Here is a 25,174-nt window from a genome sequence, read left to right as displayed (position 1 = left end):
GTAAAAACTTCACTGCTAATCATGAGCGGACAAATGATCCACTGTGGCGACCCCTAACCGGGAAAAGCCAGAAAAAGAAATACTTTAAAGTTTCTGATTTCTTGTACAGTATGTCATTCCAGTTTGAAGGAACACCTATTGCTACAAAACATGCCTTGCTGAGGAAAAAATATTGACTACTGTGGTGTTGGTAGCCATTACTGATACATGACAGTCCCAGCAGTGGTACATTTCCATCTATTGGACGTCCAGCATGATTACAAGGCAGAGTTCTCTTTCTTTATCAGTGTTGTTTACCATACGTAACTTCTCCCTAAACACTTAAGTTTTTTAGTGTCAAAATGCCCCTAATGAATATGTTTTTGCTTTATGTTTTTGATGAAAAAAAATGTTTACAAGAATAATCCATCCCTTAGATAACAAATAAACCCAGACCTTAACAGGTGTCATAAACTAACTTTTGGACATTATTATACCCTCTTCATCAGCACGTAATCACTTTGCACATATTAACCCTACCTACTGTACTTCACCCTAGCTACCTCAAAAGCCCATTTCTCCACCAGGATATTCCACTTGGATATTTTTCTTTTAGTGAAGGCTGCAGATTTTGATGAATAACATCTAAAAATCCACAGGATTCTGCACCTTGGTGTAAAACATCTCTTTGACCAAAGTGGTAGGTATAGCTCAATGCCAAGGTCATCAGTTTGCTACAGTTTCCTACAGTATTGACAGCACAGGGTCAGTTAGAGTCCCTATATTAGTGCTTACATGGACAGTAGACAAATGTACCATGGATGAAGTGTGGCACGTGTCTAAAGGATCCTCTGTACTCAATTCTGGTAGTATATTATGTATTAAATTGTTAATTCATCAACATTGTAATGCATTTATTACCTTTATATTCATTCAATCATTTATTTGCTTAAAATTTGATAACTGGGGTATGATGCAGGAGGACTATTTTTAGTCTTAACCTAGCAAAAGGCAGTGAAGACAAACGTATAGACAAAGAAAGAAGTATTAAGTATGCAAAATATTATAACAATATCATAGACATCTTTCTACCATAGTGTGAGTCAATATAATACAATATTAAGCATACAAAATTAATGTAACAACATAGGATCCCCTCAACGTTGCAATCTGTGCTAACTCTAATCTTAGTCCTACCTCTGCTCCTAACCATGGCACTACACATTACCTTAGGGAAAAAAAACAAAAAAAATTTCCATAGCACTAAGACTACATGCAAACACATTTTCATAACAATAAAGCTATCCCCTTTCCTACGCCTATCTCTAATTCTAACCTGCAAATACTCATAATAATCTATCCTCTTACCTAACCCTAACTCTAACCCTAACTAGCAAATATATGCAATAATTCTCATATCCCTAATACAAACCCACTTACCTATTTATCGCAACATGAATATTCAGCTGCACATACATTTTTCAATATGAATGTTCCACAAAAAATCCCAACATTTCACTTTTTATTTAGATAAATTTGCTTATATAATTATTGTATTTAATTACTAGGAGAGTCTGAATGGGCAATAAAACTCCTTTTCAGTGGAGAGCTGGGGAGAAATGCTCCCACTAACAGAAAATAGTAGAAATATGCAGACATAAGACAAATACAGCATACTGAGATGGCAAGCATCTCTGGTCAGACAAAAGGAGTGCAATATAATTAATACACATTGTACAGAACTTTATTTGCATTGCATGATACCATTAACAGTGACTGATATCTGTGTGCATGTTTTACTCATAGATTCAAGCAAGAAGTATAATAATAATGTCAAACTGAATGCAAAGAAATGCATCATCATTCCCTTCACACTATCAAATCATTAACAATACCCTAAGTACCCATGAAATGGTAAGGGACCTGTAATCACAGGTTGACAGCAACCTTAACTTTGAATGCCACATGTCTACCATTGTAAGGAAAGCTTTCCACTTAGCTCACTTAATTAGAAAATACATTGTTTTGAGAGCAAAAGAAGTTATAACCCCCCTATACTTGGCATTTATCTGACCCATAATTGAGTATAATGCTCTATCTGGTATGTACCATTCTAAACACCTACAGCAATTAGAGAGACCTCAGAGGTTTCTAACCGAGAAGATCAAGGGCCTCCAGCATGTGCCTTACATGGACCAACTAAAGTCCCTGTCACTATACACCGTATCATATAGGCTTCTTAGGGGAGACTTATGCCTGTCCTACAGAGCAACCCAAGACCCAAACCTAATGAACCTACCGCATATCCATAAATTAAATAGGTATAATGCTACCTATTCCAGGGACTTAAATATAGTCTGTGACTTAAATAGAACATGCTGGAGGGACATATTTATATCTCAGCAACTGCCACATCATTGGAACAGGCTACCGATTCATGTGAAACAGAACACTTCTATGACACTGTTCAAGAGGAACCTGGATGAATGGATGGGGCATCATACATTCTTACCAAGGCTAGTGCCCACAACCCTCCTGGACATGGGCAGTCATCACTAAATGCAGTCTTGGGTATTGACTAGTACCGCTACAATATTACATTGGGTGGAAACGGCTAAGCTCAAAATGAGCTCAAAATGACGTCGGGGTCGATAGCTTAGTAATCTCCTATGATCCTATGATCTTATGATAATATAATAAACGTTTTCATACAATATACAGAGGTCCCTTTGAGTTGCAATATGCAGAATTTTACTCTCATTGCATTATACAGTTAAGAGTGGCTTAAATCTAAGTGCAGACTTCAGTTTTAGATTCATGAAATCAGTTGTGTAAAGACATATTCTTTAGTAATGAAGTAAGAGATGCAGACAACTGCAACAATACATTTGTTTCCATAAAAATTAGATAGTTGTTTTCATTTATCCCTTGACAGAGGGAAAGAGTGGGCAAAGTATTTTAATCCACAGGAAAAAAAAATTAGGAGGAGGTATAAGAGATGCTACCTGTAGTAATAGACAGTATATGGGAGTCAAATATTACTAAAATCAAAAAACTAAAATTTCGACAGACAAAATATCTACAGAATATAATCAAAACAAAATATGACAGGAAACTGCAAACTGCACATGCTCTGAAATACTACTTCATTGTACGCAAATCAGAAAACGTCTCCCCCTGCACCCCCTATGTCAGGGGCGTCTCTCCCACAAAACTGGTTAATTAAGTATGCCTACTCTGACATTGCATAATAATGTAGAAATGGCATATTTTCCAACCATGTTAATACTGCAGACTCGCACGATTGTTGACCTTTTGTTTTATTGAACAAAGCTTGTAAAAAAAACAGCTGTCAACAATAATAAAAGTCAGCTACATTAAGAACTATAAAATACATAAATAGTTGATTTGATCAGGGCACTCATTTATTGTGTGCTGCACTTTGTGGTAAAATTTGTTGGTGGTTGCAGTGGTTGAATTATAGTGCAGTGGAGTTGCATCATTTCAACTGTAATATAATTTCAGGAATTAATGTTTTTCTTCATAGTTGTGCATCTTCAGAGTTAATATAATTATTTTCTAGGGGGGAGTCAGCATAACCCCCCATTTTGAGGGGTGTGGGGTCCCCACATGAAAACAAAATTTCTAGTTATTTTAGGTGACCACAAATGAAACTTATTTGCTTCATTTACGATCACCTTAGTTCATTGTTATGGTGTTTCAATGAATGAGTTTGTTGATGAAGTTTAATGATGTACTGTATGTTGATGAACATTAATCAGTGATGTAAAGGAATAGAACCACACACATATATATATATATAGATATATAGATATATATATATATATATATATATATATATATATAGATATATATATATATATATATATATATATATATAGATATATAGATATATGTGTATTATTTGTCATCGAATGGCCATGACATCGATGTTTCAAATATCATTGTACTAATGTTGAAACACAGAATGGGGACATGTTTGCATGCTCTGAGGATTACATTGAAGCGGGCTAAACCATCCTCAACTTTTTTTGCAGAGAGCAAGCATCCCTACATCCCCTGCTAAGTATATATACACTAACTCAGAGATTGTACAACTGTTGGGAGAGGTTATTCCCATACCCAGTGACTGTTGATCTCATGCACATGTCAGCCATCTGTTTCAGTCAGCTAAATGGTGATGATCAAACAGACATCATCAATGTGCCCATTCATCTCTGAATAATACAGTCATGCATGTATGTGTGTGTGTGTGTGTGTGTGTGTGTGTGTGTGTGTGTGTGTGTGTGTGTGTGTGTGTGTGTGTGTGTGTGTGTGTGTGTGTGTGTGTGTGTGTGTGTGTGTGTGTGTGTGTGTGTGTGTGTGTGTGTGTATATATATATATACATATATATATATATATATATATATATATATATATATATATATATATATATGTATATCAGTATAGCTCGACAACCCATATGTGCTGTGCTGAAATCACTAAAAAGGCTGACACATGCATGTCCACAGCTGCTAGTGGTTAGCTATATTATCCTAAAGGTATGAATGTACTCATAAAGACTTAAGCAGTAAAAAGAAAACAAATCATAGACATTCAGAAGCAATGTAGCTGAAGCACTGTATGACTCTGGGAGTTGTTTGCATATATCTCCTGGCCTTCATTACAGGAGGTTTAAGGTATTACACAGTGAAAACTCTAGCTTGCTGGTTTTACTGAATGGTTTGTCTGGGTGACCTTTTTATATATACATATATGTATATATATATCTATCTATCTATCTATATATATATATATATATATATATATATATATATATATATATATATATATATATATATACACACACACACACACACACACACACACACACACACACACACACACACACACACACACACACATACACACACACACACACACACACACACACACAGACACACACACACACACACACACACACACACACACACACACACTCATATAAAGAGAAAATAAGCAATGAATAACAAAGAAAATAAATAAAATAAAATAAAAACAGGCTTTGCTGCAGAAGTTCAACTGCAGTTATTTGCAAAATTTTCCTATGATTAAAGCCAAAATCTAATGGCTGATGATAAGGTACCAGTGTAGGAACATATGAATAACAGAAACAATCTTCTCCCAAACAGATACTGGTGGAACCTTATAGTAAAACATTTTCAGACATTTTCAGCATAATTTCTCTCATTATTCCTTAAAAATATTAACCAAGTAGTTGTAGATCTAGTGCATAAAGCATATTACATAGATAAAAACAGATAAAATGCATCCCTAAGCATTATATCCATTGCTTGCACACTGACCTCTTCAAGTCAGGCCATCTGCTCCCACACTGACCGATCTACTCCATAATAAAGCATTCAGTGGGTAAAAAGCAATTGAAGGATTAAGAAAAATATAGGATGATAATCATTGAATTGTCCAATGAAAAATAACAGTTTGAGGACCTTTATCTTGTCAGTCTTGACTTCATAACAGCCTCTACTCTGCATGTTTATCTTCTCAGTTAATAATTGTATGTCTTAATATGCAACATTTGGGATGAATTATTAGATGTTGCAGAAACCTTTCCACATTGAGAGGCATCCCTACCTTCGTGGTTTTGCATGAAGAAATGCATAAGTATGGTAGGCTGCTTCTGTGGCCATGCTAAGTGTTAATGAGGCATTAAGAAGACTGGGTCTGTTACTCTGTTGGCAGTAGCAAAGAAGCCTGGTCAGTCTAAAGTGGAACTGCACAGGGATGCTTCAAGTGAGAATTACTTGTTGTATCTAGTTATATAATTTGTTTCCTATACCTTTTCACTTTTTTCCTATCCAAAGTGTGTTTTTCCATTAATAAGGGTGGGACTGCAATTTTTGAGTGAGTAGGAAGGTAGCATGGACTGTCCAAGTTGGGAAACACACAAGGGAGGTTAAAGTGACAATTACTTTTTGTAGCTAATTAGTACCTTTTCAATTTTGGCTAAATAAAGTGTGATTTTACACTAAGAACACTGTAATTCAAGTGCCAGTAGTAAAGAAGCCTGGTCAGTCTGAGATGAGAAACATATAGGAAGGCTTAAATTGATACTGTTTCATCAGCCAGAGGGCTTTTTAGTGACGTAGTAGGGTGTTAATCTGTACCTGAGAGCTATTTTTGCTGTTGTTTTACTTAAACTCCAAGATCATCCATCTTGTGGCAGAAGGTGTTTATCTGGTTACTCTCAGTTGGGAGGAACTCCAGAGAGCTTAAAGTATGGTTATATACTGGCCAGAGGGCACAGTTGTTAGTTTTCTGCTTTTTTTTTGTCTGCTATAAATTAGGTGTATTTTCATAAAGTTGTTCACTGCTGAGTGGTGGTTAGCAGTACCCTGTATATCAGCAAACCTATAAAGTTAGTACTTAGGCCTTTAATCCATAACACAGAAAGGCTTTGCATGGAGCTAAGCTTAGGGTAGCTGGATAGTGTCATATAACACTAGGATCGTAGCACTATCTAGCATCTAGCCTTCACCCTGGACACCACTCAGGTGACCCTGTAAAACCCACACCCTAAACATTAATAGCACAACATTAATATAGGTTCTGACAGCATGGATTTTCATTTTCCTACTGTCTCTCAGGTCATCTTGGTAGATATGGGCATCTTGAAACAATGTAACAATTGTCTCATGTACTCAGATAAACTTTTAATCCTTAAAGAAACGAACACAGTATGCTATAGATGTACACACATTACATCCTTGGAGGCAACAGTCTCTCTTAACACACACACTGCATTTTCACATATAGACCTTCTTATACTGAGGCACTTAAAAGAAACCTCTCCAAACCTCATAGACCTCCCAAGCTAACAAACTGCAACACATAACCTTAGCAATCACTAAAGCAGACACCAAAGGAAACACCTAATAGTATAGATATAAGCCTGCAACCAATAATCCCACAGGAACAAAGCCCAAAAGGCATGCAAACATATTACTTAGTACTCTTGTCATAGGGGATTCTGTTGTACGACACAGATACTTCTCTCGCCAGACTGGACAAGGATAAGATAATGTTTAATTGCCTATCTGTAGGTAGGATCCACAATCACATGCACATGCTCAAGTCACTGCACCAGAGGTGCCAATATGATTCTATCATATTGCATGTGGGTGTAAATGTCCTGAGGTGTACCTCACTGGACTATATCAAAGAGATATTATGGATCTCTCTGAATATGTGTCACAAATAGATACATGCCTTGTATCGAGCAGCATTTTACCTTCAGCAAGGATGATACCAGAGTATGAAGAGAAATTACTGATTTTAATAATTAGCTTAGTTTCTGGTATCACCCCAGAGGAATCCGGTATCTATCAGTATCTATCAGCAAGGGAGGACATGGTTAACAGACTACATTTCTTTGCTAAGGATGCTCTCCACCTTTCTCCCTGGGCTTTTGGACATTGGCTAAAACTTTATCCATCTCCTTACAGCCTTTTTTTGGCAATTTCAAAATGACAAAATTGCTGACATAAAAAAAATATATATATATATATATATATATATATATATATATATATATATATATATATATATATATATATATATATATATCAAAGCAACCTTAATCTGTTACTGCTCAATGTCAGAAGCCAAGTAAAAAAAAAACTCCACATTGTACAAGCTCTCCTCTGGAGAATGTAGACATCTGTGTTGTTACTGAGACTTGGTTTAAAGCTGCAGAAAGTACTCTGGAAGTGGAAGGCTTCAGTGCCTTCTGCATATTTAGACCAACAGCAGCATAGGAAGGGGATAAAGGTGGAGGTGTCTTAATATACATTAGTAGCAAATACAACTCTAGGTTGGTTAAGCAGGATGATGTCATGGAGGCCATCCATATCCAACTATCCAAAGACAACGTTCCCTACCGTGAACTGGCCAGCTAAAGGTCACCGTCTATGGCCCACAAAGCTCATAACTCTTACCTATATCTACTAGAGGCACTCACCATCCAACCAAATACCCTGACCATGGGAGACTTTTACTATCCCTCTATAGATTGGAAAATGTACAGTACCTCTGACTCACAGGCACAATGTTTCTTTGAATTTAGCAACACAAACATCATAGACCAGATAGTGCACTCTCCAACCAGAGGATGAAACATATTGGACCTAGTACTCACCAACATGGGACAGTGATGCACTCCCCCATGTCACGTTCTCATTGGTGAAGTTGGACCACAAAACTGTCTTCCTCAAAATAAAAGTAACCCTGGTAAACCCAACTAAACCCTTAACAGTTAGGAACTATACTAAAGCAAACTACTTCCTATAAAGTGACAGTTTGTCAAAATTCATGTCTCCCACAAACTCAGAGAACACAGCTTTTTATGCAGAATTATTTACAAAAAATGCTGTAGAAATATATAAATGAATGCACTGAGGCTGCTGTACCTGCCAAAAGTAAAACTAGATCTAACACCAAAAATAAACCACACTGGTGAAATCTTACCTTAACAGGCAATATAACAAAAGGAAAAAGTTGAGGCTAAAATCAGAAAGAACAACCTCATAAAGACTGAAGCTCTCTGATTCAACTAAACAAGAAACAAAGAGGTCTAATAAAGTCCAATAAGACCAGTTATGAAGTCAGTTCAGCATCCTAGGCTAAGGAAAATCACAATGTAATCTTAAAGGTAATACTCTGATGTGTGCAGAACTGGTCATAATTGCACAACGTTCATTGGCCAAGGTGACATAGCAAATCAACTGGATGATAGATTTAGCTCTAATGACAACCACAACACCCCCATAACTCCCTGTAAAATCCCTTAAAGCATATCTTACCAACTATCAACAGAAAGCAGGTCCTGGAGGTGCATGCTAAGGCCAAAAACACTGCTTCAGTGGACCCAAACAATATTCCCACTTACCTCCTAAATTACCTAAAACAGACAGAACCATGAGGCATTGTTCATTTACAGCCTCAAGACAGGTCACATGCCATGTGAATGCAGAGTCACAACAATCAAAAGGGTGGACCATAAACTGACCCTAAGAACTACAGACCTATCAGTCTGACAAGCCTAATATGCAAAGCCATGGAACAAATTATCATGGAAATGATCATCAAGGACATTGCAACCTACACTCACTGGACCCATCCCAGTTTGGCTTTGGAAGGGGAAAGTCTTGCCTACCTAACTTGGTAGACATCTTGGAGAGGGTCACCATGGCTATGAATGAGGGGACAACAATGCATACTGCCTACCCTGACCTGGCCAAAGCATTCAGTATGATACCCCACTGAGGTATTGTTGATAAACTATCTGGACTTAGCTTAAATCCCATACATAACTCACTGGATTGCCATTTGACTCACACATAAGACCCAAGAGTTAGTGAGATCACCGCTACCATAAGACCAGTCACCAGTGGAGTACACCAGAGCTTTGTGATGGCCCTGCTCCTGTTTGGCATCTACATCTCAGAAGAGAAGGCTAATGTCAAAGGCTTCTGGCTGACTGAGTTTGCTGATAAATGCAAACTGGGAGCTATCATAGATTCTCTCCATGGCACCAACATCCTACAAAAGGGTCTAACACAAAAAAATGACAGGTGCAAAAGCCACAGATTAAAACTCAGTGCAAGGAATCGCATTGTAGTGGCCTTTAGGAAAGCATGCTAATTACTTTGTCAATAAAACACCGCTAAGAGTTAATCCAATAGATAGGGATTTGGAAACACATGGGAATATATGCAAAGAGTAATCTGGCATTCAAATAGCATGTAGAAAGATATTAAGAAAATAATTCTATATCAACCATCTCATAAGCAAGGATTTGGCATCCATATCCAAGGAACTAATAGTACCACTCTATGCAGTCCTTATCAGACCCATCATTGAGTATAATGCCCCCTTTGTCATGTACCTAGCCATGTACTTGCAACAGCTGGAGCACCCTCAAAGGTTCCTCACCAGGAGAATCCAGGGTATGAATGCCCTGTCCTACACAGATCACTTTAAGGTCCTATTTCTCTACTCAGTCTCCTACAAGTTACTGAGAGGTGATCTATGCCTAGCACATAAGTTGTCCTCAGATCCAGCTCTAATGGATCTCTTGCACATCTGCAAGATAAACAAAACCAGAAACAACAGATCCAAGGACCTGAACTTTCTCTGTGACATGTGTCCCAAAAGATTCCCATGCTATGGAATAAGTTCCACATCCACATGAAGCAGACTTCATCCCTGACCTTGTTCAAAAGAAACCTTGATCATTGGATGGGAAATCATAAATTCACCCATGGCCTGACCCCAGTGTGTCTCATGGACAGAGGTTGAGAGTAAGTAAATTAACTCCCAAGTAAAATATGCTCCCTATCTGACAAAATTTAACTACCTCTTTACTAACATACCCTACCACATAGGCATCCAATGAACTTTGGGATAAAACTAGGCAGGATTGCATGGCTACACTTATTCAGACCCTGGGGGTCATTAGCCTAGTTTGAACCTATGAACTGTTCATTTTCACTGTCTGGTCTTTTTATGCTATGCCCAGTTTTAGATTGTGTGTTTCCATATTACCTAATTAAGCTATAGTTTTCTATTATAATGAAATGATGGATGAAAGATTACATTATGAAAATCATTGCAACATAACCTGAATTTCAATAGCAGACCACTGGGGTCTATGCCATTTGATCAATGAAACATTTGTAGGACCCATTTTAAGAAAAAAATCACACTGAATGCTGGAACCATCCAAGAGGCAGAAAACTCAAAAGGATTTTTTTCTGTGATATGACAAAACTCCCCTCATACCCAACCCTCCCACATCTGTAATATACTAACTCCAGTCTAGCACAACATTGGTGGGAAGGATGAATTTCCTTACCCAAATATTATACAATCGCACAGTGTTAAATGGAGATTTTCCAGTGAAGTATATGAATCAATGAAAAATACTCAATAAATTTTGTATAAACTTGAAAAATGTGTGACTCCACTGCATAGCATACATGTGAAGGGCCAATGTAATATATATATATATATATATATATATATATATATATATATATATATATATATATATATATATATATATATATATGTGTGTGTGTGTGTGTGTGTGTGTGTGTGTGTGTGTGTGTGTGTGTGTGTGTGTATCAGTGTTCGCAAACATGCACTTTTGTTTAAGTGCACTTTTGTTAAAGTGGGTTCAGCTTTCTGTTTTTCAAAAAAAGTGATTTTTCTATAAACAGAAGTAGACCCATATATATATATATATATATATATATATATATATATATATATATATATATATATATATATATATGCAGTGCATCCTGATAGAGTGGTATAGCATTAGGAGTTACACTAAAATAAATGCAAAGAGATGCATTGGTCCACATGCCATCAATCACATCTGTTTTAACAATGCATGAACATGCAGCCATCACAGGAAATGAATTGCTCTGTAGTCAGGGAAGGAAAAATTTACATGCTTACTGTAATCTTATGGACAACAACAAGCTCCAAAACAATCTATCTCCTTTTTTAAAATTTAGAAGATTTTGCCAATAAAAATATAACATAATGCTTTTAGGGGTGTCCAACCTTTTGGCTTGCTGGGGCCACATTGAGTGAACAGAAATAGTCTTGGGGCTGCATATAAAATATATCATATAGTTAACTCTTTTGTTGCTCCAGAAGACCACAGTTGACCTCCTGGCTGTACTGTAGGTGCATTTGAACAATGAATAAATGCAGTAAATGCCTAATATTTGCCTTACAATTCTAATTCTCATTCTAATTCTAATTCTCTAATCTAACAGTTAACTCTAACATCTTTGTTAATATCTATATATATATATATATATATATATATATATGGATATATATATTTATGTATTTTTTTTTATTTTTTTTTTTTTTTTACAAATAAACAGATATTCACTACAGCACTAGCATTTCTCACTGGGAAAACCATTCCAGCACTCCATCTACGTAAAATGTCAACATCAGCATTCCTACAATACTATAATCCACAAAAATAACCCAACAAATATGCAGTAAAGCAACGAATTCACATTACTGACTTAATAAAACAATTCTGAATAAGCTACAAGAGGGTCTCACCCAAACAAATAACTGGTGCCAGAAATATGACCTCAAGCTAAATGCCAAAAAATGCATCATCTTCCCCTTTGAGGAGAGTGATGTCCCCACAAATTATCACATTAATAACAATGTTGTAAGCACGCAATAAGTCGTATGGTACTTGGGCACCCAGGTTGATAGAAACCTGACTTTTGACCACCATGTTGTCTCTGTTGTAAGGAAAGCTTTTTACATGGCCCACTTCATTAGTAAGGGTATCTCATCCAGGGACAAGGCAGTCATAATATCCCTGTATTCTTCCTTTACAAGAGCCATTATTGAGTGCAATGCCCCTTTTGGCATGTGCCTCAGCAAATCACCCTGCCAAAAGAAAGACTACAATCATTTCTGACAAAAAAGGTCAAAGGACTAAGTTCACTTAGTTATCCAAACAGACTAAAAAGCTTCTTGCTTTCCTCTGTCTCTCACTGGCCCCTATAAATTTCATCATTAGCTTGCTTTCCAGGCTAAGAAAGATCCTGCCATAAGAGACTTCCTCTACCTCAGAAATACTGGTTATACTTAAAACGCTCACTACAAAGACCACAGCTTTCACTGCAACATAAACAAGTCACTTTTTATGGACAGGTTCTTGACACAAAAACCTTCAACTTCTGTAAAAAGCTCTTCTCATTATCAAACAGTGTAGTTCAGCAACACAATGGCTGGATGGATAGCCATAAATGTAGTCCTTGGGTAAGTAGTATAGCCTTCATCAAATCAGATGGAAAATCCACATATTAACCTTTCCCAGCTGGATGGCTAAGATCTAATATTGGTTACTCAAATCTAGTTGCCCAAGAAGAGGGGCATGTTTAACTAAGAATTCCATTTGCAAAATTATATTCAGCTATGTACAAACAGCTTTCTCCTAAAAACTTAACTCATTGATATTTGCCTTGCTGTAATTATAACTGTAAAAAAATGTTTTTAAGTTTATTCTGTACCTCAATGATTCTCACTGTTACGAAATGTAATCTCTGCCATATTTTATGAGTACTACATCCATAATTTGCTGTCTCTCTCTCTCTCTCTCATGTATTGTATTATATATTTTTTTGTTATTTTTGGAGCTTTTCTCCCCGGGCCTCTGCTGAAAATGGACCTGTGCCCAGTCGGACTTTCCCGGTAAACAAATGTAAAATAAAATAAAAATAAACTTCCTTCCAATCTAAAGCCATTTGGCAGACATTTTAATTTGTGCAGAAGTTACTCACAGACTGATAGTTTACTGAGCTGTAATGCTGACCTTCGCTTTTGAAAAAAAACAAATTCCCAGACTGTGTCAATAGCTCCAAGTGTAGAGAGGATTATTTATTTATTTTTGGAAAACATCTTTAAAACTGTTAAAAAAAAAATTGGGGTTTAAACACAACCCAGAAACAAAAAAGAAAAAAAATTATTTGGTTTTTAATTAAAAGGGTTTTAAAAACACAAAGGAAACTTGGCTCAAGATGAACCAAAATTTAACTACCTCTTTACTAACATACCCTACCACATAGGCATCCAATGAACTTTGGGATAAAACTAGGCAGGGTTGCATGGCTAGACTTATTCAGACCCTGGGGGTCATTAGCCTAGTTTGAACCTATGAACCTATGAACTGTTCATTTTCACTGTCTGGTCTTTTAATGCAATGCCCAGATTTAGGTTGTGTGTTTTCCATATTACCTAATTAAGCTATAGTTTTCTATTATAATGAAATGATGGATGAAAGATTACATTATGAAAATCATTGCAAAATAACCTGAATTTCAATAGTAGACCACTGGGGTCTATGCCATTTGATCAATGAAACATTTGTAGGACCCATTTTAAGAAAAAAATCACACTGAATGCTGGAACCATCCAAGAGGCAGAAAACTCAAAAGGATTTTTTTCTGTGATATGACAAAACTCCCCTCATACCCCACCCTCCCACATCTGTAATATACTAACTCAAGTCTAGCACAACATTGGTGGGAAGGATGAATTTCCTTACCCCAATATTATACAATCTCACAGTGTTAAATGGAGATTTTCCAGTGAAGTATATGAATCAATGAAAAATACTCAATAAATTTTGTATAGTGATGAAACTTGAAAAATGTGTGACTCCACTGCATAGCATACATGTGAAGGGCAAATGTAATATATATATATATATATATATATATATATATATATATATATATATATATATATATATATATATACACATATATGTGTGTGTGTGTGTGTGTGTGTGTGTGTGTGTGTGTGTGTGTGTGTGTGTGTGTATCAGTGTTCGCAAACATGCACTTTTGTTTAAGTGCACTTTTGTTAAAGTGGGTTCAGCTTTCTGTTTTTCAAAAAAAGTGATTTTTCTATAAACAGAAGTAGACCCATATATATATATGTATATATATACAAAGGCAAGCGTCCAGTCTGGTGGACCCCAGCCATAAACAAGCTCTACAACAAAAGGAGGAAGCTACTACAAGATAGAGCAAAATCCTTGAAAGGTAAGACACCTTTGATCATTATAAGTAAAAAACTAAGAGCTCTCATAAAATCATCCAAGGCAAATTTTGAGAGAAAAATCGCCAAGGACTCTAAAGACAATCATAAGGCCTTCTTTAGCTATGTTAGAAACCTAGGAGGAAACTCCCAGATATGCTCAGAATTAGTTCAAAATGATGTGAAAATGACTGAACCTACACACATTGCTAACATACTGGCTGACAGGTTCAGTGCAAACTTCTCCCCTCCCCAAAGGAGAGATATCTATTCCAGAGGATTGTAGCCCCAAACATCTCCAACGCCCAGGTGAGAACTGCCCTCACTAAGGCAAAACACAGCATCCATGGGACCGGATGGTGTCCCCGGCTGTGTGCTTCATGAACTCAACGAGGAATTAAACCCACAGTTAGGACAGCTGTTTAATCTTAGCCTCACCTCAGGATACGTACCCAAGGAGTGGCGCACGGCGACTGTGGTCCCACTTCATAAGGGCGGTGCCTCCACAGACCCTGAAAATTACTGCCCCATTAGCTTGACAAGCCTTATCTGCAAAGCCATGGAGAGGATCATAATGGAACTCATAAATAAAGACATAGGGAACTTGCAGACTTTGGATCCAACCCAGTTTGGCTTTGTCAAAGGCAGATCCTGCCTCTTAAACTTGGTTGACTTTTGAGACAGTCACCAAGGCCATTGATGAGGGAAAGGCAGTCCATACAGCCTACCTCGACCTGGCAAAGGCCTTCGACACAATACCCCACTCAGGTATCATCGAAAAACTCATCAGCTTGAATGTAAACCCATACATCACAAGATGGGTTGCAAACTGGCTAAGCGACAGAACCCACAGGGTCAGAGTTGCTGGAGCCATGTCAGACTCAAAGCCTGTCACAAGTGGTGTCCCACAGGGCTCAGTCCTGGGTCCACTCTTGTTTGGCATCTACTTTTCTGAAGTACAAGCAAACACAGGAGGGTTATGGTTGACAAAGTTTGCAGATGACTGCAAACTCTGCGCCATAGTCGAAAACACATCTGGCACACATATCCTCCAGAAGCGCCTCACAGAAATGGATAACTGGTGGCAGAGCCATGGCCTGAAGTTAAACGCCAAAAAATGCATAGTCATACCCTTCGGGAAAAACAAGGTTACCCCTAGCTACCATATAGATGGCAATCCACTATGCACAGAAAAATCATCAGGGATCTGGGGACCCAAGTTGACAGTAGCCTTTCGTTTGACACTCATGTTGCTAAAGTAGTTAGGAAAACCTTCTATATCGCCCACCTGATCATGAAGGGATTCACATCTAGATCAAGGGAGGTCATCGTCCCCCTGTACTCATCACTCATTAGACCTATGATTGAGTACAATGCCCCGTTCGGAATGTATCTGACCAGACACCTGATGCAGCTTGAAAGGCCCCAAAAGTTCCTCACCAAAAGGATAAAGGGTCTCAAAAATATGTCTTATGCTGCCCGACTGAAAAAACTCCAGCTCTATTCAGTCTCATACCGCTTGCTCAGAGGTGACCTGTGCCTGACATATAAGGCCATGTCAAACCCAGATTTGATGAATATGCTTCACCTCAAAAAATCTAGATCCCTCAGAACCACAAGGGCGGGAGACTTAAACCTTGACACGGTTATAAATAGAACGTGCTGGAGGGACAGATTCATCACCCAGAGACTCACTATGCTGTGGAACAAAATCCCGGTACATGTGAGGCAGAGCACCTCGCTGGCCTTGTTCAAGAGGAATCTTGACCAATGGATGGGAGATCGCAGATATACCCCAGGGATTACTTCAGTGTCACTGCTTGACAGAGGAACAGAAAAATGATAGGCATAGTTTTTATTCAAACTAAAGGGGTGGCGAAAGCCACATAACTATGGGCTAGGCTTATAAATGCCCTTGGGCAGATAGCCTAGTATGAACCTATGAACCTATGAACCTATATATATATATACTTCTATATACATATATACATATATATTTATATATATATATATATATATATATATATATATATATATATATATATGCAGTGAAGCCTGATAGAGTGATATAGCATTAGGAGTTATACTAAAATAAATGCAAAGAGATGCATTGGTCCACATGCCATCAATCACGTCTGTTAAAACAATGCATGAACATGCAGCCATCACAGGAAATGAATTGCTCTGCAGTCAGGGAAGGAAAAATTTACATGCTTACTGTAATCTTATGGACAACAACAAGCTCCAAAACAATCTCCTTTTTTAAAATTTAGAAGATTTTGCCAATAAAAATATAACATAATGCTTTACAGCATTCAGCAAAACTTTATCATATTTTATGGTTAAGTAAAGCATAAAAGTTTAGTTACCAAAACAGAATTTTTATGAACTGCAAATTCCTATCCCCGGGACCGCTGTGTAACAGTATAAGTGTATTACACCTTACTGCAGCTGATTACTTAAAGCTAAGCAACTCACTCAACAGCATTTATCATGTAAAATATGGAGTAAGCTGGATATCCCAAATTATTTTACTGAGAATGGTACAATGTTCACATTTTAAGGGTTATCAGATCAGGAATATGAAGAACATCACAGTGCAGAAAATGCCTAGGTGATCATTACACAAACTATGTAGATCCTTCTGAAACTTTAAAAGAAAATCTTAAAAGCATGACATTTTTTCCTCAATATGTTGCACAATGTATACTGCTGACAAAACTATGAGAAATTACTTACAGCGCCAATGCAAGATTATTCTAGAAGTATGGAAGTATATTTCTGGAGCACATGCAGTCATTTTCTTTATATTTATTGCTTGAAACAGAGAGTAGCTTAGTTCATTCCACAAATGTATAAGACCACCTGGTAATAAAATATAATCACAAATGTTGGCCAAACACAGCATTTGTTCGTGTACTTTCTCTGCCTGTTGAATATCTAACACCAAGATGCACGCCTTCCTAAATACTAATTTAGTTTTGTTCATACTAATTAACAAACTTTACCAGGATTAGCAAAGATTTTATTTTACCACTTAAGAGGTCACAAACCCATGAGATGGGCTACAATTACATGCACGCATATGCAAGACTGATGAGAAAATGTATAGTTAAAGATATATATATATATATATATATATATATATATATATATATATATATATATATATATATATATGTATATACACACACACACACACACACCTGCAGACACATACGCATATGCACACACACACACACACACAGTACAGTTTTGATTTCTCTGATACATTACTCATTGTAACTGAACAGAGCTGGAAAAGGACATGTGAACGCTCAGTGTTAGACCACTCATTATTCCACCTGCCCTGAACGCTTATGAAAACAATGCTCCATTTATCTTCCTTGACAACCAATTTAAGTGACTGAAATTAATACATTTCTGTACAGTTCTGAATAAATATTCATTAAACTAATTGTCTTCCGTGCACAATCTGGGTACTTGTAATGGATGTGTTTGTATTCGTGTTTGAAAAATATATTTTGATGCATGTTACTGTTGACACCTTTTTATGTACTGCATGCCTGTATGGTATAGTTTGGTACAGATGACAAATTTACAATAACTTTGTGGATTGGTATAGCTAGTCTCAATTATTATTTCTATAAAGAAAATAAACTGAACATTCATTCTACATTAACATTTAATGTTTTGTGTCAAAAACAGAGATGAGGATACATCTGAAAACTGTACACACTTATAAGGAAATAATACAAAAAGTAGATTCACTGTTTGTGAGCAGAAAACTACAGGAGATGAGACCACATTATGTACCTGGAAAAGATAAAATAAGAATATATCATTTCAATGAAAAAGTGAAGCATGCTTATGTCATTTTTCTGGTGAGCCATGGTGTTTAATTGGTGTCTTGTACATAGAAACAATGGCATGTAATGATTTTTGTCTCCCATTAGAAACAATATTTTAATGCTTCACTTTTGGATATGTGCAGATGTATAGACAGATATATAGATAGCTAGAGGGATGCAGATTTAAATATAAATATTAAAGATATAGACATATACATAGCTATAGATATGTATACACTTCTTGAATTCTTGGCAGTTCCGTTACTAGTTAAGGTGATTTTCTATACACTAATTTTCTGATGTATGACTGCACATGTGTTTTAGTTTGCTTTCTTTGCAATTTTGGTTGGAAGGGTATAGTACATTACAAATATTGAAAAAAAATATGTAGAGGATCAGAGTTCATGTATAGAATCTGAGAAAATACATATGTATGAGGTTCAGCAGCTTCATTTACATATGTACAACCTATTTTGATTAAAGTATCTGCTTTCTCTCTGTGTTAAAGAAATGGTGGTATCGTGCTGTGCATGCAAACATACTGAAGTTTGGCTTAAGCTAACATTTTCTAGTCTTTGACGGTGAACTCAGTACCATATCACAATTACAACATTCACTGAAGCACTTAAATAACTACTCTGTCATGTTATTCCCAAGAGTAATTGTACATACAGCTGAATGAAAAACCTTTTAGAAAGCATGAGATAGTCAAGGTAATCTGCACTCAAAAATCCTTGAAACTTCTGTACATACACCGAGTCAAATCCAGCTTGAAGATTAAGTCACTGGTATTAAGACTTCAACAATGTGGTACAAAATATTTGGTCGTAGTCATGATAATCAGGGAGGCATTTGATTTGAATATTAAGGAAATATTTTAAATGCTATGGAATATGTGTAATATGAAATATTTCTCTCATAGTGGGACATAAGCAATTATTCATGCAAATATGGCAAACAGAACAGTTCAATTAATTCATTAAAAGTGAAGACTGAAATATAATGAACTATATTGCCACCATGATTGTTCCTTTACTATCTTCCTGCACTGACCTAATGACAGCACCATTTTGCACAACACTTACAGATAACTACCTTCTTTAGTGTGTGTGTGTGTGTGTGTGTGTGTGTGTGTGTGTGTGTGTGTGTGTGTGTGTGTGTGTGTATATGTGTGTGTGTGTGTGTGTGTGTGTGTGTGTGTGTGTGTGTGTGTGTGTAATGGTGATTTCATCAATGTGATTGACAGGAGAGCTGATTAACAGTTGTACATGGTTGGTGAATATATCCTTTCCCCTGTATTGCGTGATTTCAGAATTTGAGTTTTAAGTAGTAGGGGTTTTGGATGGGCACAATATCCCACATAAAGGAGTGCTTGGGCGGTTGGCCTCCTGAAAAAAACATTGCTTTTTTTAATTGCATGCTCTGAGATTATGTCTCAGAATATGTGCTGTGTGATGTCAGTTGTTTTATTTTTTTTTTCAATTATTTTTGGTCAACACTTTAAACAAAATCCTTGAGTTTATGTTAGCCAGTGCACCCACAGTCAGTTATGGCTGCATGACATTTGAATATATGCTAATTTCATCAAACGGACTGAGCCACAGTACTATCAATCAAATATCCATATGATCACAAAGGCCAGAATTCAGTTATGAGAGATAGCACTATAGTGGGCTTAGGAAATTTGTCCTTTCTCCACTGTTGTATGAGTTCAGAGTTTGCACATTTTTTTTTTTTTGATTTTGATTAACACGTTACTGAAACAAATTTACATGATCAACTGATATAAACAAAAAGAGTTTGCACGCCTAAGTGTCAGGGAAAGTGGGGGCTCCAAGGAACTTACATTCAGGCATTTTGTTTTTACATTTTTGATAGTCTGTGAATCAATCATGTTTTTTTCCAATCACTGTTTGACAATAAGTAATAAATTAGCATATTCGTAGCAATGTATCTATACATATATATATATATATATATATATATATGTGTGTGTGTGTGTGTGTGTGTGTGTGTGTGTGTGTGTGTGTGTATATATATATATATATATATATATATATACACACACACACACACACACACACACACACACACACACACACACACACACACACCTGCATACAGAGCAACAACTATTTAAATGGAAGGACAGAGTGAAGCAAAGTTTAAGAGATGAATCTTGACATCCATTTAAAGAACGCATAGCTAGTTCATTATGATCAAAGAAACATAATCAAAATTATTTGTAGTGCATCATGCTTTAGCTACCTTTATAATTTACAAAATAGAGAGAAAAGTACAGGAATGCATTATTGTATTACTTGGAAAGCTATACTCCTAACCCTGAAACACAAACTATCACCAAAAATGAATGGCATCTCTTATCACTTGGCAGCTTTAGAATCTGGTGCACACTCCAACATGGAACTCTTTTAGCATGTGTGTGTTTTGCAACTTCCAAAGCTGAGACCTACATCTGATGATATTCTGTTGTTGCTTATGTATATATTGTACTTTCAGACTAGAGCATAACACCTATGAAAGTTTCACAGATCCATACGAACTTGCTAGGCTGTTGGTTTGTGAGGATCTTATGAAGCTTATAAGGCCTTACATTTCCATGATAGTTTTTACCCCTTGCATTTCATGAACAAATTACACAGAGATAGACAGAACAAGGTTGCAATAAGGTATTTACATGCTGTTTGTGGTTACTCATCCACTTGCCCAAATTATGTCTGAATTGAGTAAGAGAAGTATTGTAATTTATGTGAGTGGAAGACAGCTCCATAGAAGCAGAATAATCTTTGATACATATCTATCCCTGTAACATGAACTGTTTTGTTGCAAAAGAGACTAAACTCTCTTGTATGTTTATGCCACCATTGGACCTATACATATGCAGTAGGTCTGAAGGGTAGATTATGGCTTTATACATGAAGCAGGGGGTTAAGAGGGACAAAGCTTTGAGATAGCCAATCTAGGTTTTATGATTTAGTCCCTTGATATTCATAGAGAGGAAGTGTTGCGGTCATTCTAGTTGTGACAAGTGTTTGGAAAAGAATATTCCAAAAAGGGCATTGTATTCAAGGATCAACATAATGAGTGCCAACTACAGTGAAATGATTGCATGCCTGGACCAAGACAACAGTACTTTTAGAGATATATGTGTGTCCTGAAAACAAAATGTACCTACTATCGTAGATACTTGGTGATCAAACAACAGTTCATTGTCAACATAGGTTCCCAAATCTCTGACTATGGGATCAGTTTTCAGGGGTTTATGTCAATGGTTTAGTGACAAAGGGAGTCATACTTGCTAAAGGATATGGTTATACATTTCTTGGCATGTAATTTTCATCCATAGTTTTGACAACAGCTATTTGTTTGGTATAGGCTTTCTTAGAGAATCATTTGATTTACTTATTTATATATTGCCTTTTGTTGACTTTTTCCTGCTGTTCTCTGGGAAGTTTATGATGGCATAAAGTTTGCAGTCATCTGCAAACTTGGTTAACCACAAATCCTTAAAATTAGTTTTGACCTTCAGAAGTAAATGCCAAACAGGAGTGGCCCAACGAACGAGCCCTGGGGCTGGGAGGGTAGCCTAATGGTTACAGTGTTCGCCTTACAAACACAAGATGCAGGGTTTGAGTCTCACAAGGGATAATTAGCTAGGCTTACAATGGCTTGCAAGGGCAGTCAGCCTAGTACTAACCAATGAACCTGGTGTACACTGTTAATAGTGTGTACTTTGGAGGAGGTATAACCTCCCACCTTCATTTCATGGTTTCTATTTGTCAACCAGTTTACTATCCAACAAGTTACATTGAGACTTACATTTAACTTGGACTGTTGATCTATAACACCTGGATGTGGGATGGTGTTGAACACCATTGTGAGGTCTAGATATGTGATGTGTTTTGATTTGCCCCACCCATTGCTGCAGTAATTTTTTTCAAATAACTTGACCAGTTTAAGTAGGCAGAATCTGACCTTTATGAATCTAAACTGGCTTGGGTCAAGATTCTGTAAGTTACCTCTGTCTGTATTTATTAATTCCATAATGACCCTCTCCTTAGCCTACAGATGAGGATTGTCGGGCTTTTGGGTATATAATTAATCAGGTGAATTGAAGCACCACCTTTGTGCAAAGGAATGACTGTTGCTGTCCAGCATCGAGCCAATCTTGAGGCTGATATCGAATAACCAATGATATGTAGGGGCTCTGACAAATCATATTTCAGGCTGACCAGTGTGTAGCCTGGTATGTTCTCCATATCCCTAGAGTAATATTTTTGGCCTTCAATAGTGCAATGAGGAGTTGGTCTTGGGAGATTTGAGGAGGTAGTATAGATGCAGTATGTGATCTGTGAATACTAGAGGGGCGGGATGGTGAAGTTTAAGCTAAATTTATCTGCTAGTAGATTAGCAATGTTATCCAGGTCCAAGTATGTGATAGCATTTACTGTTAGCTCTGGACAGCAGAAGGCAGCATAACAAAAATTTTTTTTTGGCTTTTCTGATGTTATGTTCCCATAAGTCATTTATAAAACCTTTCAACACACTCTGTAAAAAAATAAATAACAATAATAATACTGATACTACTGCTACTAATAATGATACTAATGTTCAGCACTGTATATACCTATGCCATGTAGATGCTCTGTTTCTAACTTATGTTTATGTAAGTTGCTGTAATTTTTTTTTCTAACATATATGTACACTTACCTATATTTTGTATTTCTTCTGATATCATTCAACTATATTTTATGTATAAAAAACAGTACTACAAAACACTCTCTGGGGTAAACGCACCACTGTAGAAATATAAAACAATAAAAACAGCAGGAGTCAATCTTGATTTTGGTCTGAAGAAGCTTTATGTGAAAGCGCTTACCAGTGTGCACAATGAAGAACGTTTTCATCTTAAGGACTGCTTCTGTGGATTTATACATTTTTGTGAGCTGCATGGTCGCGACCACTGTTTGGATTATTCCTGCTGTTTTTATTATATTTTATGTATATATCAAAATTGCTGTTAAATGTGGAGCTTTTCTCCCCAGGCCTCTGCTGAAAAAAGGATTTATCCCAGTTGGACTTTCCCAGTAAACAATGATAAAAAATAATGAATTAATAAATAAACAAACATATTCTATATAGTGATATTTTCATGAATACAATCCTGCACTGGGTAGTATATATTTAAATTGATTATATACAGGGGAATTAACAAACACTAGTAGACTTCGGTTAGTGAAATCTTTGGTAGTCAAAGAAGAGACAGAGAGACAGTGTTCAGGAAAACTATGCACCAAATGTAATCCCTGTTTAGGTGTGCCAGTCAAATTATTTTTTCCTTTTCATGCCCGGCCACAGCTACTCCACCTCTTCATCATTTTGCTTCTGCACATCTTGAACAGCACTCCATATACAGCAATCTACAAATAAATAAAATAAAAAATCTCCAGGTGTGTTGAAAATCATGCAGAGTTACAAGACTAAGAATCAATTATCAGCATGCCCTCGAGAAAGCAACAACAGCAGTAACAATGAAATGCTTTTTTTTTTCATTTTTTTATGGTTAAGAGCTTCTGACTTTCAGAAAATGTACAAGTTTCTTCAGAACCAAATGTTAGGTATTCTATTAGCAAGCTTTTATATAGCATGACCTGCTTGACCATGTGACTAATGAACAAACCACATATAACATTTAAAGGTACGTGGAAAAGGAAAATACATTGAGTAAAACTACATTAGATAAAAAAATAATAACTGGGGGCCAGATTCCATAAAGTTTGTGGAAGATATTTATGGACAGAGCAGCACGTCGATGGAAGACTCCAGCGTACCTGTTACGGACATGATTCCAGAAGACATGCTGAAGGCAGACTGACTACTTCATGTGCACACAATGCAACTCAATTGTGACAAGCAGCTATGCTGACACAAGTTCTAAAATTCTTGGCACATACATTACGGACTCCAAGAATTTCAAGTGAATACTAAGGATTATGTTGAAATCCATAGCAAAGATAAAAAAGCAATGCAAACTACTGTTAATATACTGCAACAAACAGCAGTGATGCAAGCCATAAATTAAAATGTGGCTGCGCATCCTAGAAGGCAGCCAGCTAGAATCAGAGTGAGGCTGAAACTAAACCAGTTGTCGGACAAGCAAATAATCGACAAATACTGTCAAGACAGACAAATAATGTAGGCTGTCTATAACATGTATGCCCCAGACATGTCTGTGCAGACACTGTGAGGAAAACCCATCCCCCTTGAATTCAAAGTGTGTCTCAGCCTGGGTTCACTTGCATCTGGGACATTCCACAGACATATGAGGGATGCTGTGGGAGTATCATAGACAGCTGCCATACGTATTGTGGCCAAATTCCTGGTACACCCATGGACAAGAGAACTGCAATTCGCCAATTCTACTACACTGCAAACTTCTCCCATGTACTCAGTGCACACACATACCTATCAAGACACCAGTGCATCCAGAAGCAGACTGATACATAAACAGAAAGGGATGGCCATCCAACAACTGCCAGGTTGTGTGTGCAGCAAATGGCAACATAACAGACATCACGGTATACACCCTGGAAATGTCCATGATGCTGCCATTTGGAAGGAAAGTGGACTCAGGGCTGCATTC

Source organism: Protopterus annectens, chromosome 5.part1 (genome assembly GCF_019279795.1).
Source record: "Protopterus annectens isolate FY-2018-M chromosome 5.part1, PAN1.0, whole genome shotgun sequence".
NCBI classification, from domain to species: domain Eukaryota; kingdom Metazoa; phylum Chordata; order Ceratodontiformes; family Protopteridae; genus Protopterus; species Protopterus annectens.
The sequence above is the reverse complement of the archived record's forward strand: the minus strand, read 5'-3'. Positions refer to the sequence as shown.